Source organism: Rhincodon typus, chromosome 12 (genome assembly GCF_021869965.1).
Source record: "Rhincodon typus isolate 14 chromosome 12, sRhiTyp1.1, whole genome shotgun sequence".
Taxonomy (NCBI): Eukaryota; Metazoa; Chordata; class Chondrichthyes; order Orectolobiformes; family Rhincodontidae; genus Rhincodon; species Rhincodon typus.
In genome coordinates, this window is record NC_063343.1 from 26,786,688 (window position 1) to 26,798,691 (window position 12,004).

The following is a 12,004-nucleotide window of genomic DNA, read 5'->3' on the forward strand; positions in this document are numbered from 1 at the left end:
GTCCGCCTTCCTGCTTCTCTGATGCTGCTTGGCCTGCTGTGTTCATCCAGCTCTACACCTTGTTATCTCAGATTCCCCGGCATCTGCAGTTCCTACTATCTCTCTCCTGCAGAATGCATTGACTTTTTGCACATTGCACAAAGTCCATAATATGCACATCAATAGAATGGAATATAGCAGCTCTATTTTTATCAAATTTAATTGGTTTGCAGCGTAAACAGATGAAATGACTCACTGCCTGTGGTATATGGAACTTATCAACCACACCAAGTTCATAATACATCTGTAGTCCACATTTCACAAGATCCAAAGGAGACCAATCAAAATCACAAAAGTGAAACTCATAGATTTCTGCTTCCTCAGCATCTGGAAGTTCTTCAGCCTTAAAAAAAAGACAAAAATAGATGTGAATAATAATAATAATAATTAACAATGTGGTAGAATTTCTGAGCATCTCACAATCCTGACTTAGATCTTTACTTTACTGTTGCTGAGTCTAAAACTGGAACTCCCTTCCTAAGAGCAATGTGCACTCCAAGAATGGTAGCAAACCAAGAGGGTCAGCCACCACCACTGTCTCCAGGGCGGTTAGTGATGTGCAAAAAATGATGACCTAGCCAGCAATGCCCATATACCATGAACAAATAAATAAACATGTTCAAATATGTAGAAGTGACAGTTATATTTGTTTTTAGAAGACCTTTCCAACTCTATATGGATCTTGAGATCATCTCATTGAGCCAAGGAGGCTATGTGAGGGTATGAGGTATTAGGGTTTGCCATGTTTGACATCTTCTAAAATACCTGGGACAAAATCCCAGAGAACTGAAGTGGGACTTCTAAATGCTGTGCCTCAGCATTAAACTGTTCCCATGGTCACCTCTGCTCTGGTTTTTGGGTCAGTGGGCTTGATTCCATTCTGTAACTGCTCCCATGGAGCAGAAATTGAATTTAGAGGTACTTCTTAACTGAGTTTACTGAAATTTCTCAACTTGAGCAATTTTAAAATCTAGCACTAAGTATCTCATCTGATCGCGCTTCTGTTAATTGACCATAGCTAAGGCAGTAGAGACAAGTTCAAAGAAAAGGAAGGAAGAAAATCCCCTTTTTTCAAAAAAGAAGATGTATCATTATTTTGAGAAATTATTTAAAATATTCTTAAAATTATGTTTTTGTTGAGAGTGTTTTGTCAGTCTTTATATTTATTTATAGCAAAAGATACATCTTAAATATAAGAAAAGAATGAAATTGTCTATAACCATAACTCAAATATGGTTTACTCACCAATATTTCTTGAAGCTCTTCTTCGTCACATTCGTCTGGTTCTCTTTCAAAGTATTCTCTAGTTTTCTGTCAAATTTAACGGTGTTAGTGATTTGTTTCTGAAATCATAACATTGTTGGAAATTTAATTTCAAAATCACATAATATTGCTGAACAAAGTTCTTTAACATTATTCCAACGTACCAGGATATCCTGTATTTCATTGTTAGAGCATTTAACATGATAATTCACCATATCTTGTGCAATATCTTTCCTATTTTCCAGTTTGTTCATTTTGTCATATGTATCTGTGTTCAAAACAGACCACCCAAGGAACTGTGTCAAGGCCTGAAAAAGATAAAGACTTGTCAATATGCAGTTTTCTGTCATCTGATTGGGATTCCAAAGTTACCAGATTGAAACTTACTTCCATCAAAGTTTCATCCATCTCATCAAATGGTTTTCCATCCTTCCTGTTATAAAATGTGGCAACTCCAACAATCTCCTCTTTCTTGTTCACTATTGGCATTGACAGCACATTCTTAATTGTCCATCCCAAATTATCAAGAGGCTCTTTCTGTAGATGTTAATAGAATTTATTTTAAATATACATGGGGATTTATGGCTAAGCCATAATATATCTGACAAATTAATCTATGTATGTTCACTTTAGTTCAGTCTATCTATGCAAGTTCCAATACATTTATGTAGAAACATTGGGCTGGTTTTAGTTCTATCATCGTGGCACTCACTGGTGGGCTTGGACAAGTTGGACAAACTGTCTAGTTCTGTGCTGTATGACTCTATGACTCTATGTCATTGGGGAACTGGTGCAGGCCTGTCGTGGTTAGTTGAATCTAATAACATGGTGGCTAGCCCATGAATGTAGGTGATGTGGGCTTGCCACTGGATTACATGGCAAGGAATAGATCAAAGAATCCTTGACATCAGGAATCCTGTATCACCTGATGACACTGCAGGAGCAGACGCCACACTTAAAAGGCAGCTAAGCCCTGTGTTAGATTTGGAAATTGTCTTGCAGGCTTTTTAAGAAAAAGCTTTGTAGTTTTTAATCTCCAGCATCTGAATTCCTGTTGCTCCAGCACAAAAAAGACATTCCAATGTCCAAGGAGAAGGCTCCTCTGATGTTGTGTTAGATCATTCTGTGGTATTGATGGGTCAAATTGAGGTCAGAGATGTCACAGTGTAACCACCACATCCCCTCCAGTGCTCAAAACCAAAACAGGACAGGATGGGTGCTTTCCATACTGTCACTACCTCTTCATTTCCTTGTAGGCAGCCTTACAGCTCTCCTCAGTTCAGGGCTTCAAATTTGTGATGCCATTTTAAGGAATGGCTACTCTACAACCTTTAAGTTTTGGACCCAATATGTCAAAGCTCCGAATTTTCTTCCCTGAGGCTGAGCTCAGCATGTTTACACACAGAATAAATATCTCAATCCAGTGCCCTCAGTCGGCAGCAAGCCCAAACAGCGAGTCATGGTGCCCACATATGAGTTGCCAGCTTTCACTGGGTAGGTTACTGAAGGTATGAGAGGCACACATGAGTTTAACTGAGTTGCAGAAGCAGGATTAAAATAGGTCAAATTGCATTTAATAATATATAAGGCAATTAAGCAAATAAATGCACCAATGGATGCGGTTCCTGTTCTATTGCCTTCCCACTACTGACTTAATTGCTTACCGTTTTCCATTGTCATGAATCTGATGCATGGACACCTGCACAATTCTTTGTGCCTACTCACCATCTTGCCCATTCTAGCAGGCTTTAAAATTGCCAACCATGTTCTCTTTGCATTTTCCTACCTGAAATTCAAAGAATTCATCTGCAGCTGCATTCATAATGTTGCATATCTGGAGAAACATGAAATAGAGATAATTTTCCCCTTATTCCTCATTCATTCTGCTGAAATAGACAACTTACATTGAAAGAACAACTTGTTTTAATATAACGTTAAAGTGCAGCAAGGTTCTGTGTATCTACTGTTGGAGTACAACACTTACAAGACTGGTTTCTGCAACATACGATGGTAATCCACTAACTAGGGCCCAATGGTCTGGAGGAGGATTCCTGAAAAAAACAATCAAAATTCGAGGTAACAGTTTAAGTTGAAAAAGTAATTACAGTGACTTACTCTTTAAAAAAAAAGCTTCCGATATCTGAAACATATGTGCTGGCCCTCTGACGGATGCCTTTCCAGCAGTAAACATCTATTTCCCTCGTGACACTCAGGGCAATGAGGAGCCACTGGCCTTTGATTGGCTGTGGATTTTGACTGGGTGAATATTTGGAATTTTGGCTTCTGGTGTCCTTAATACCTAGAAAGCGTCATTACTGGCTGTAAAAGTCTCTGGCTGGCACTTAATAAGGCAGACCATTCGAAAAGGAGGTAGTGCAGGGCTCTCACTGCTTCTCTGGCTGTTGGGAGAGAGCACGAATACCTGGATGAAATCTGTCCTTCCTATGTGAGGGAACAGAGATTATAATAAAAGGTACAGAATAGAACAGATTGAACTGAAGGGAGGGGGGGAAAACAAAGCAAAAACAGACCAACATTTTTCTTTGGACTTGAACACATTGCAGCTGTTCTTGTTTTTCTAAGGATAAAGATAAGAGGGATGGGAGTGAATGGAAAGCAATTGAGAATTAAGTGAAGAGACAAATGGATGAAATTAAAGAAAACTAGGAAATGAAGATATATATTGCACTATCTACAGTGGCAGGACATCTCAAAGAAATTTTAAAGCATTGTCACTGTTTCAATACAGACAGTCATGATAGTTAATTTATATACAAGATCCCATGGCCAACAGTTACAAACTTGCATGATTTGTTTCAGTGATATTAGTAGAGGAATAAAGGTTGAGTAGGGTGGCAAACAAACTCCCCCATTCTCCTGAAAATGGCACCATAGCATCTACATCATCTGAGAGAGCAGTTGGGATCTCAGCTTAACGTTTCACTTCACTTAAAGGATCTATCCCCCAGCATTGCAGTGGACTTGAACCCGCAACCTTCTGACTGAAGGCAACAGGGCTATTGCTAAACCAAAACTGACTTTAAAAAAATTGACAACGAAAGGGAGATGCAAGGGGAGTGCATGGCTATGGGATGGAATTGGTAACATTTTCTTGCAACAAACCTATTAAACGCAAGACATTTAAACCACTCGTCTGTCAAAAAGCTTTTTATTTAGGTTGTTCTCTGAATTTTGAACATAGAATTTATTATCAATTTGTATTTAGCCCAACGGCCAACCACAATATTGGACAATAACAACTTGTATCTATACAATGAATTAATGTAATTAAATATCACAAAGTATTTAACAAGAGCAGTACAAAGCAAAATTTAACACCACACCACAAGCAGATATCAATTCAGGTGATGAGAATCTCAATCAAAGAGATAGGTTTTAAGGAGTATCTTGAAACTTGAGAGATGGAGGGGTTTAAGGAGCAAAGTCCAGACCCTGGGGTCTTGGCAAATAAAGACATGGTCACCAGCTGTGAAATGATTGAAATTGGGCTGGACCAAGAGGCCTCTAATTGAAGAAGAAGGCTATCATAGAGGTTTGTGGGACTGAGATTTCAGGAAAGGGAGAAGTGATGCATGGAAGTGTTTTAAAGCACATACAAGAACGAGAACAAAAATTGAGGCAACGTTTAACTGGGAGCCAATGGTAGGTCAGTGGGCACAGGGGCAATGGCTGAATGGGAGTGTGTGCAAGTTACAATGCAAGCAGTAGAGTTTTGAATGACTCAGGTTTACCAAACTGGGGTCTCCTTCTTCTGTGAAACATAACGCATCCCTTTCAAACCAGCACAAATTGGATCTGTTGGAAATGTGGCTGACACTTACATACAGAGTTCCACTTGCCATTTTAAAGGTTCACAGAAAAAATCCAACTCTTGCTCATTTATATGGAATTTGTAATTTCTCAACCCACTGATTACAACCCCATCATTTATTTGAATTCCCATCATATCAATGCACTATTTAAGATTCATTCAGTTTTCTCCCAAAACATTCATTGCCATGTTGATATCCAGTTGGCAGATGACTGTGTGTCCTTTCTGCTTGCTTGAAGGGTACTTAAAGGATAACAAGCTGACTATACAATTTTAGGTGCTGCGTAATTGCTCACATAGGGGCGTCAGTTGGCAGTGTGTGGGAAATTTGACCATGGGTCTTCCTGCTCAGAATTTAGTTCTGGCGGAGGTGGGGTTTAGGTATGCTACTGTCCTGCCTCCAAGCTCACTAGTGAGAACAGAAGATTCTCTCTAAATATCCAATAAAATTCATTTCTGCCCATTCTATTTTCACTTTTTTTTCTCTGAATCCAAATGTGGGTCTGAGAAGTAAATTGTACCAACTCAGTGCAGTGTATCCCTTTCTCAAATTTTTATCGAACACAGACTTACGGGATGACTTTAATTTCTTCTTTTCCATGAAGGATGTAATCAATTATTTTGTAGAAATTTATTTCCTATAGAAAAAAAAAACGCATGCAAGAATGAACATGTCGAAACAAAGGTAATATCATTTGAGTGAAATGAATTATAAAGCATACCCTTCCATCTGGAGTTCTTGGACCATCATATGGTGGCACCTCGCCCATTTGTACTGGCCAAAGATCAAAAAATTCCTGCAATAAAAATGACAAAATCACAATGAAAAGAAAGTTACCTGAACATAACTCATAACCAAGTCAATGCTGCCACATTTGAAGTATTGATGCAGAAATTACAAGACCTTTTCCTTTGTCATGTCCAGGAGTGCAACTGAGTATCTGTCACAGTTCAAAAATGCTCGCACAGTGTAAAGGGCTTTGTGAAATTGGCGCTCAATATCAGTAAGCTCTTCAAATACTTTGCTTGCAGACCATAAAAGAACCTGTAGAGTAAATGTTTATAGACTTAATTGTATAGACAAGAATGTCAATCAATTTCCTGTGATTTTCAAGACAAGAAGTTCATATTAGTCAACTTGTAACACGTATGTTTTTGAAGAAGCTTTTGAATAAAGTAAGAGCTCTGAAGGTGTTAACATTGATTTTGCATCAAGCTCCTGCTAATCTGATAATATCGCACAGTCTTCTAGTGAGGGAACTAAAGGTCTGCATGAGTTCCAAGTGGAGCAGATGTGTTTTGAACAACTCCTGATAGACCTCATTTATTGTGTCTATCAAGTTAATATAGATTACGTCTATTGCCATTGTACAATAAACTGCCTTGTTATATAAGACAGGTGCTTTTTTTCTATTTAGACCATTCTTTACCATGGATAATTAGTTTATCTGTAGATTCAGCATAGAGAAAGGGGATACACCCAGATAATGTTATTCTGATTTAGTAAGTTTCCATTCACATTTTAAAAGTTTCCTTTGTTAGTTTGTGTTTTTTTTTGTTACAGTGTCCCATCAGGAGCTGCTTAACTTGCTTGTGGGTTGTTTGAAAAAATAAATGAGAATTGATGGCAGTGAACTATCATACAAGAACACAACAGAAACAGCTGTCTTTTGGCAAAGAGAAAACAATAGAGCAATGGTGTTGATTGTCAGTGTTTAATGTAACAATATGACTACATTATTTTTAAAACTATATAAACCAGTAATCTGGATTTAATAATTGCGAAAATAACATTTTTTCAAATGAAATTGGAGGTTAAATTGAACTTGTTGCAAATTGTGACAAAGATCAGGAAAGACAGGATGATATAGCTCATGTAGTCCCTACAGTGTGGCAATAGGCCATTGGCCCAACAAGTCCACACTGACCCTCCAAAGAGAATCCTACCCAGACCCATCCTCCTTCCCTATCCCTGTAACCCTGTACTTCCTGTCGCTAATGCACCTAACCTACACATCCCTGGACACTAGCTTGCACATCTTTGGACTGTGGGAGGAAACCCACGCAGACACAGGAAGAATATGCAAACTCCACACATACAGTCACCTGAGGGTGGAATCAAACCTGGGTCCCTGGCACTGTGAGGCAGCAGTGCTAACCACTGAGCCACCATGCTGCCCTATTTCAGCAGGATTGCGTATGTGGTGACAGATGCAGTTCATTATAGAGAAATATTACACAATACATTTTAAATATTATCATAGAGAAAGAAACGCATATGTCGACCCCTTAATTGGAGCGTAGAAATTTTGGCCTTCAGTTATGCAGATAAGACCATAAGACCATAAGACATAAGATCATCTATAAATGCACTGGAGGACCTCACCAGGGCACCTTCTAAACCTGTGACAGCCACCATGTAAAAGAACAAGGACAGCACATGTATGGGAATACCATTGCCTGCAAATTCTCCTTCAAGTCAGACACCACCATGACATATCTCACTCCTAGGATGTCACTGCGTCACAATGCTGGAATATCTTATGTACCCTCAGCTGTATGTATACTGTGGTTTGAGAATATATGCTGCAGGATCAAAACCAAGAATTATTATTTGCCTGTTTTAATGACATTATCTATTTACGCTCCCATATTTTTCTTTAATCATTCATGGGATGAAGGTATCTCTGACTAGGCCAGCATTGATTGTCCATCCCTAATTGCTCAGAGGGGCAGTTATGAGTTAATCACATTGCTGTGGGCCTGGAGTTACATGTAGACCAGATCAGGTAAGGATGGCACTTTTGTCCCTTAACGGGCGTTAGTAAACTTCTGTGGAGGTCTGTTCAATGAAGTAGCTAATTTTATAATTATAATTTTAATTCTATAATTACTAAGACTACTCTGTGGAGCTCTGTTTTATGAAGTAGCTAGTTATGTTTATCTTTTAAGACATAGTGATGAAAACATAGATGTACAGAGACGATGATGCATAGAGCCCCCACCTATGATCCCCATCAATTGTAGTGTGGATTCAATTGCCCAGCTATTGTCTGATATAACTGAAGTCAACTTACAACTCAAACTATCTGAGTTTTCATTCCAAATATTATGTTCCTATGTTTAAACAGATAACCTCACCTATCACATTTATTGTGCAAAGTATTACTAAGCACTTGTTTAAGTTGTATTAGTATTTGTTATATTTTGTACATTCCCATTTAACTTTACCTGCCCTTTCCTGGTTTCACATCCATGGAGGTAATTCAGATGGTAGATCTTGAGTGTTAAGTTGAGAAAATTGAGATACTTTAACAAAACCTGAAAGTCAAAATGAAATCACTTTCAATATACTAGATAAAAACTAAGAAACTCAAGTCTCAAGTTTCTACCATTATATTTGCCCTGAACTTAGTCACTGGATAACCATGGAGTTGGAATAATACTGGAGCCTTTTAAAAATGGCGATGGGATTCAATTTCAGGATTCTTGATCCATTCTCAGTATTTGCTCGGATGTCGTAAAGGCACAGACAGTGAGCCCACACTCTACACTCTCAACCAGACTGGCTCCTTGTGAGGATAGACATCTCCTAGCTCTCTGTAATTTTCATGGATTCAAACCAACTCTTCCATGACACAAAATACATGGTCCCTCAGAGCAGTCATGAATCATAGTTTCGTGAAACTTTTGAAAGGCAAGGCCAAAAGGTCTTCTCCATGTCCTCTGTGTTCCAATCAATGCCAACCCATCATCCCACACATTCTGACAGCCCCTTATATCCTCTATACCAACTCATGACCACTTAGCCACTCCACATTGTCTCTTATACTGCCCATGACACGTCCATGCCCATTCATCCAATATGTATTATGTACATAGTCAAGTGAACCATATACAAACCAATGGCAACAATGGAACTGCTGAGAGGAAAACAGAAATTCACAAATCTTGTCCAAAAAACATTGAGGCATTGTCAAAAGAGATCACAGAAAGAATGACTAGCTACATCCATATTAAATATGCTAATGAAGCAAGGTATCAATTCAATTTCATTGTCAAAACAGAACCAAATTAATGTTTTTCTTGGTCAATGTCACAGCCAATTCTCATCCATGCTTGGTTGTATGAATTTGATATGCAGTACAGAAAAGAATCCAGTTTGAGAAAAGCAGCAGGGTGTTATTTTTGCAACTCAGGATGATCTAAATATAGCAAGTTGTCCTTGCAGATGACAATGGGACCTGGTAGTGCAACCAGATCTGGCACTGAATGACTAAACAAACTGCCTGCCAGCTGCAGAAATATTCTGGTGAACAGTGGACAAAAAGGTAAATAATTGGGATTTTGACTATATAGTTATGAATAAAAATGCAGATAACTTGAACATTGGCTGTGAAAAGTGGTCGGCCATTCCAGCCAGCAGAAGATTAAATCCAACAGAGGGATGCCCATGATAAGCCACAGATCTGGACGAGTAACTCCAGATTAGCCAAACTAACAGATGCTTGTTAGATGATTGCAGCAACCATTTGCAGTAGAGTTAGATTAAGCATGACAAAGCCTGCAGCAATGGCTGCAAAAGGGTGTTACCAACATCCTGTACAACTATGCTCTGAGATATTTTAATACAGATGAAAGCAGACTGTTTCACTGCATTGAATTTTCCCAAATTTGCCTAAATATAAATTTCAGGGAGTTTCAGTGTGCGAGGATCTCCAAGAATTGTGGCTTATCAAATTAAATTGGCACCTCATTTCATGAACAGGGACCAGTCCTGGAGGACAGGGAGGTGGAGAGAAGAGCTGTCCTCTTTCCTCTGGATCACCAGAGGAGGTCACAGTACCAGACCCTGACAGCCTGATTCAAAATTATTACCCAGGTCAGTATCATGTCCATCGTTTGAAGGAACACACTACTTATCAGTCTCATTGTATATTTGGAATTTGGATGAGGATGGAAAACAACACTAGTGACATATCAAACCATCATGCTCTTTTGTGCCTTGCACTCCCTATCAAACCCATCAGGTTTGAACCTACCCACTCAATTCTTTTATTTAACTCATTATCTCCTCCAGTGAGTCCCAGACCTACAGCCAAACATTGTTATGCACAGTACCCTTATCCATGCTAGGGTGATGATGATCATAAATGACTTCCCCATCCACCTTTCCCTCAGTACCCTAAGTCCTCCCATGCTCTATCATTGCCCATCTTCATTTGTCGAATTGTCCCCACTTGATAGTTATTGTTCCCTGTGTATCTTAGCATTCTTCCTCTAATTCCCACACTTGATTTCCCCACCAGTGAGTCCTGATGAGCTTCCTTAGCCTTCAGTGAGCAAACCCCAGAAGTGACCACTGCCCACCCCCAAACAATTTGGAATGATTGCCCCAACTGATAACAGACTAAAGCCCTGACTAATGTGTGTGCAGCTCCCAAGTAGCTCACCAATAATTCCTGGACAGATTGGTTTCAATCTGCAGGAACCACCATGGCCCAGTTGACAGACTATATTGAGACGGATTCCCCGACCCTGATCACTCCATGTGGCCATTTGACTGTGTCCAAAAACCTAGCTGAGATCCAGCTGTAGTAGGAACTGCAGATGCTGGAGAATCCGAGACAACAAGGTGCAGGGCTGGATGAACACAGCAGGCCAAGCAGCATCATAGGAGCAGAGAGGCTGACGTTTCGGGCCGAGACCCTTCATCAGAAAAGGGGGAGGAGAAGGGGGTTCTGAAATAAATAGGGAGAGAGTGGGAGGCGGATAGAAGATGGATAGAGGAGAGGATAGGTGGAGAGGAAACAAACAGGTCGAAGAGGCGGGGATGGAGCCAGTAAAGGTGAGTGTAGGTGGGGAGTTAGGAAGGGGATAGGTCAGTCCAGGGAGGATGGACAGGTCAAGGGGGCGGGATGAGGTTGGTCGGTAGGAGATGGAGGTGCGGCTTGAGGTGGGAGGAGGGGATAGGTGGGAGGAAGATTAGGTTAGGGAGGCAGGGACGAGCTGGACAAGTTTTGGGATGCGGTAGGGGGAGGGGAGATTTTGAAACTTGTGAAATCCACATTGATACCATTGGGCTGCAGGGTTCCCAAGCGGAATATGTGTTGCTGTTCCTGCAACCTTCGGGTGGCATCGTTGTGGCACTGCAGGAGGCCCAGGATGGACATGTCGTCTGAGGAATGGGAGGGGGAGTTGAAATGGTTCGCGACTGGGAGGTGCAGTTGTTTATTGCGAACCGAGCGTAGGTGTTCTGCAAAGCGGTCCCCGAGCCTCCGTTACATTGATGACTGTATCGGCACTGCCTCGTGCTTCCACGAGGAGCTTGATCAGTTCATCCACTTCGCTAACACCTTCCACCCCAACCTTAAGTTTACCTGGACCATCTCTAACACCTCTCTCCCCTTCCTGGACGTCTCTGTCTCCATATCGGGCAACCACCTAGAAACCGATATTCATTTCAAGCCCACCGACTCCCACAGCTACCTAGAATACTCCTCCTCCCACCCACCTTCCTGCAAAAATGCTATCCCCTATTCCCAATTCCTTCGCCTCCGCCGCATCTGCTCCCAGGATGAGGCATTCCACTCCCGTACATCTCAGTTGTCCTCGTTTTTCAAGGACCGTAACTTCCCCTCCACATTGGTCGAGAACGCCCTCAACCGTGTCTCCCACATCTCCCGCACCTCATCCCTCACACCCCGTCCACGCAATAAGAACCAAAACAGAATCCCCCTCGTCCTCACGTACCACCCCACCAACCTCCGGATCCAACGCATCATCCTCCGACACTTCCGCCATCTGCAATCCGACCCCACCACCAAAGACATCTTTCCCTCCCCACCCTTATCTGCTTTCCGGAGGGAC

At 40.8% G+C, this 12,004-nt stretch overlaps 1 protein-coding gene across 7 annotated transcripts in view; it reads right to left on the minus strand.

Annotated features, from left to right (window-relative positions):
• Window positions 1–12,004, minus strand: part of slc26a2 (solute carrier family 26 member 2) — a 48,356-nt gene that overhangs the window by 22,257 nt on the left and 14,095 nt on the right. The gene's annotated exons all lie outside the window — the stretch shown is intronic.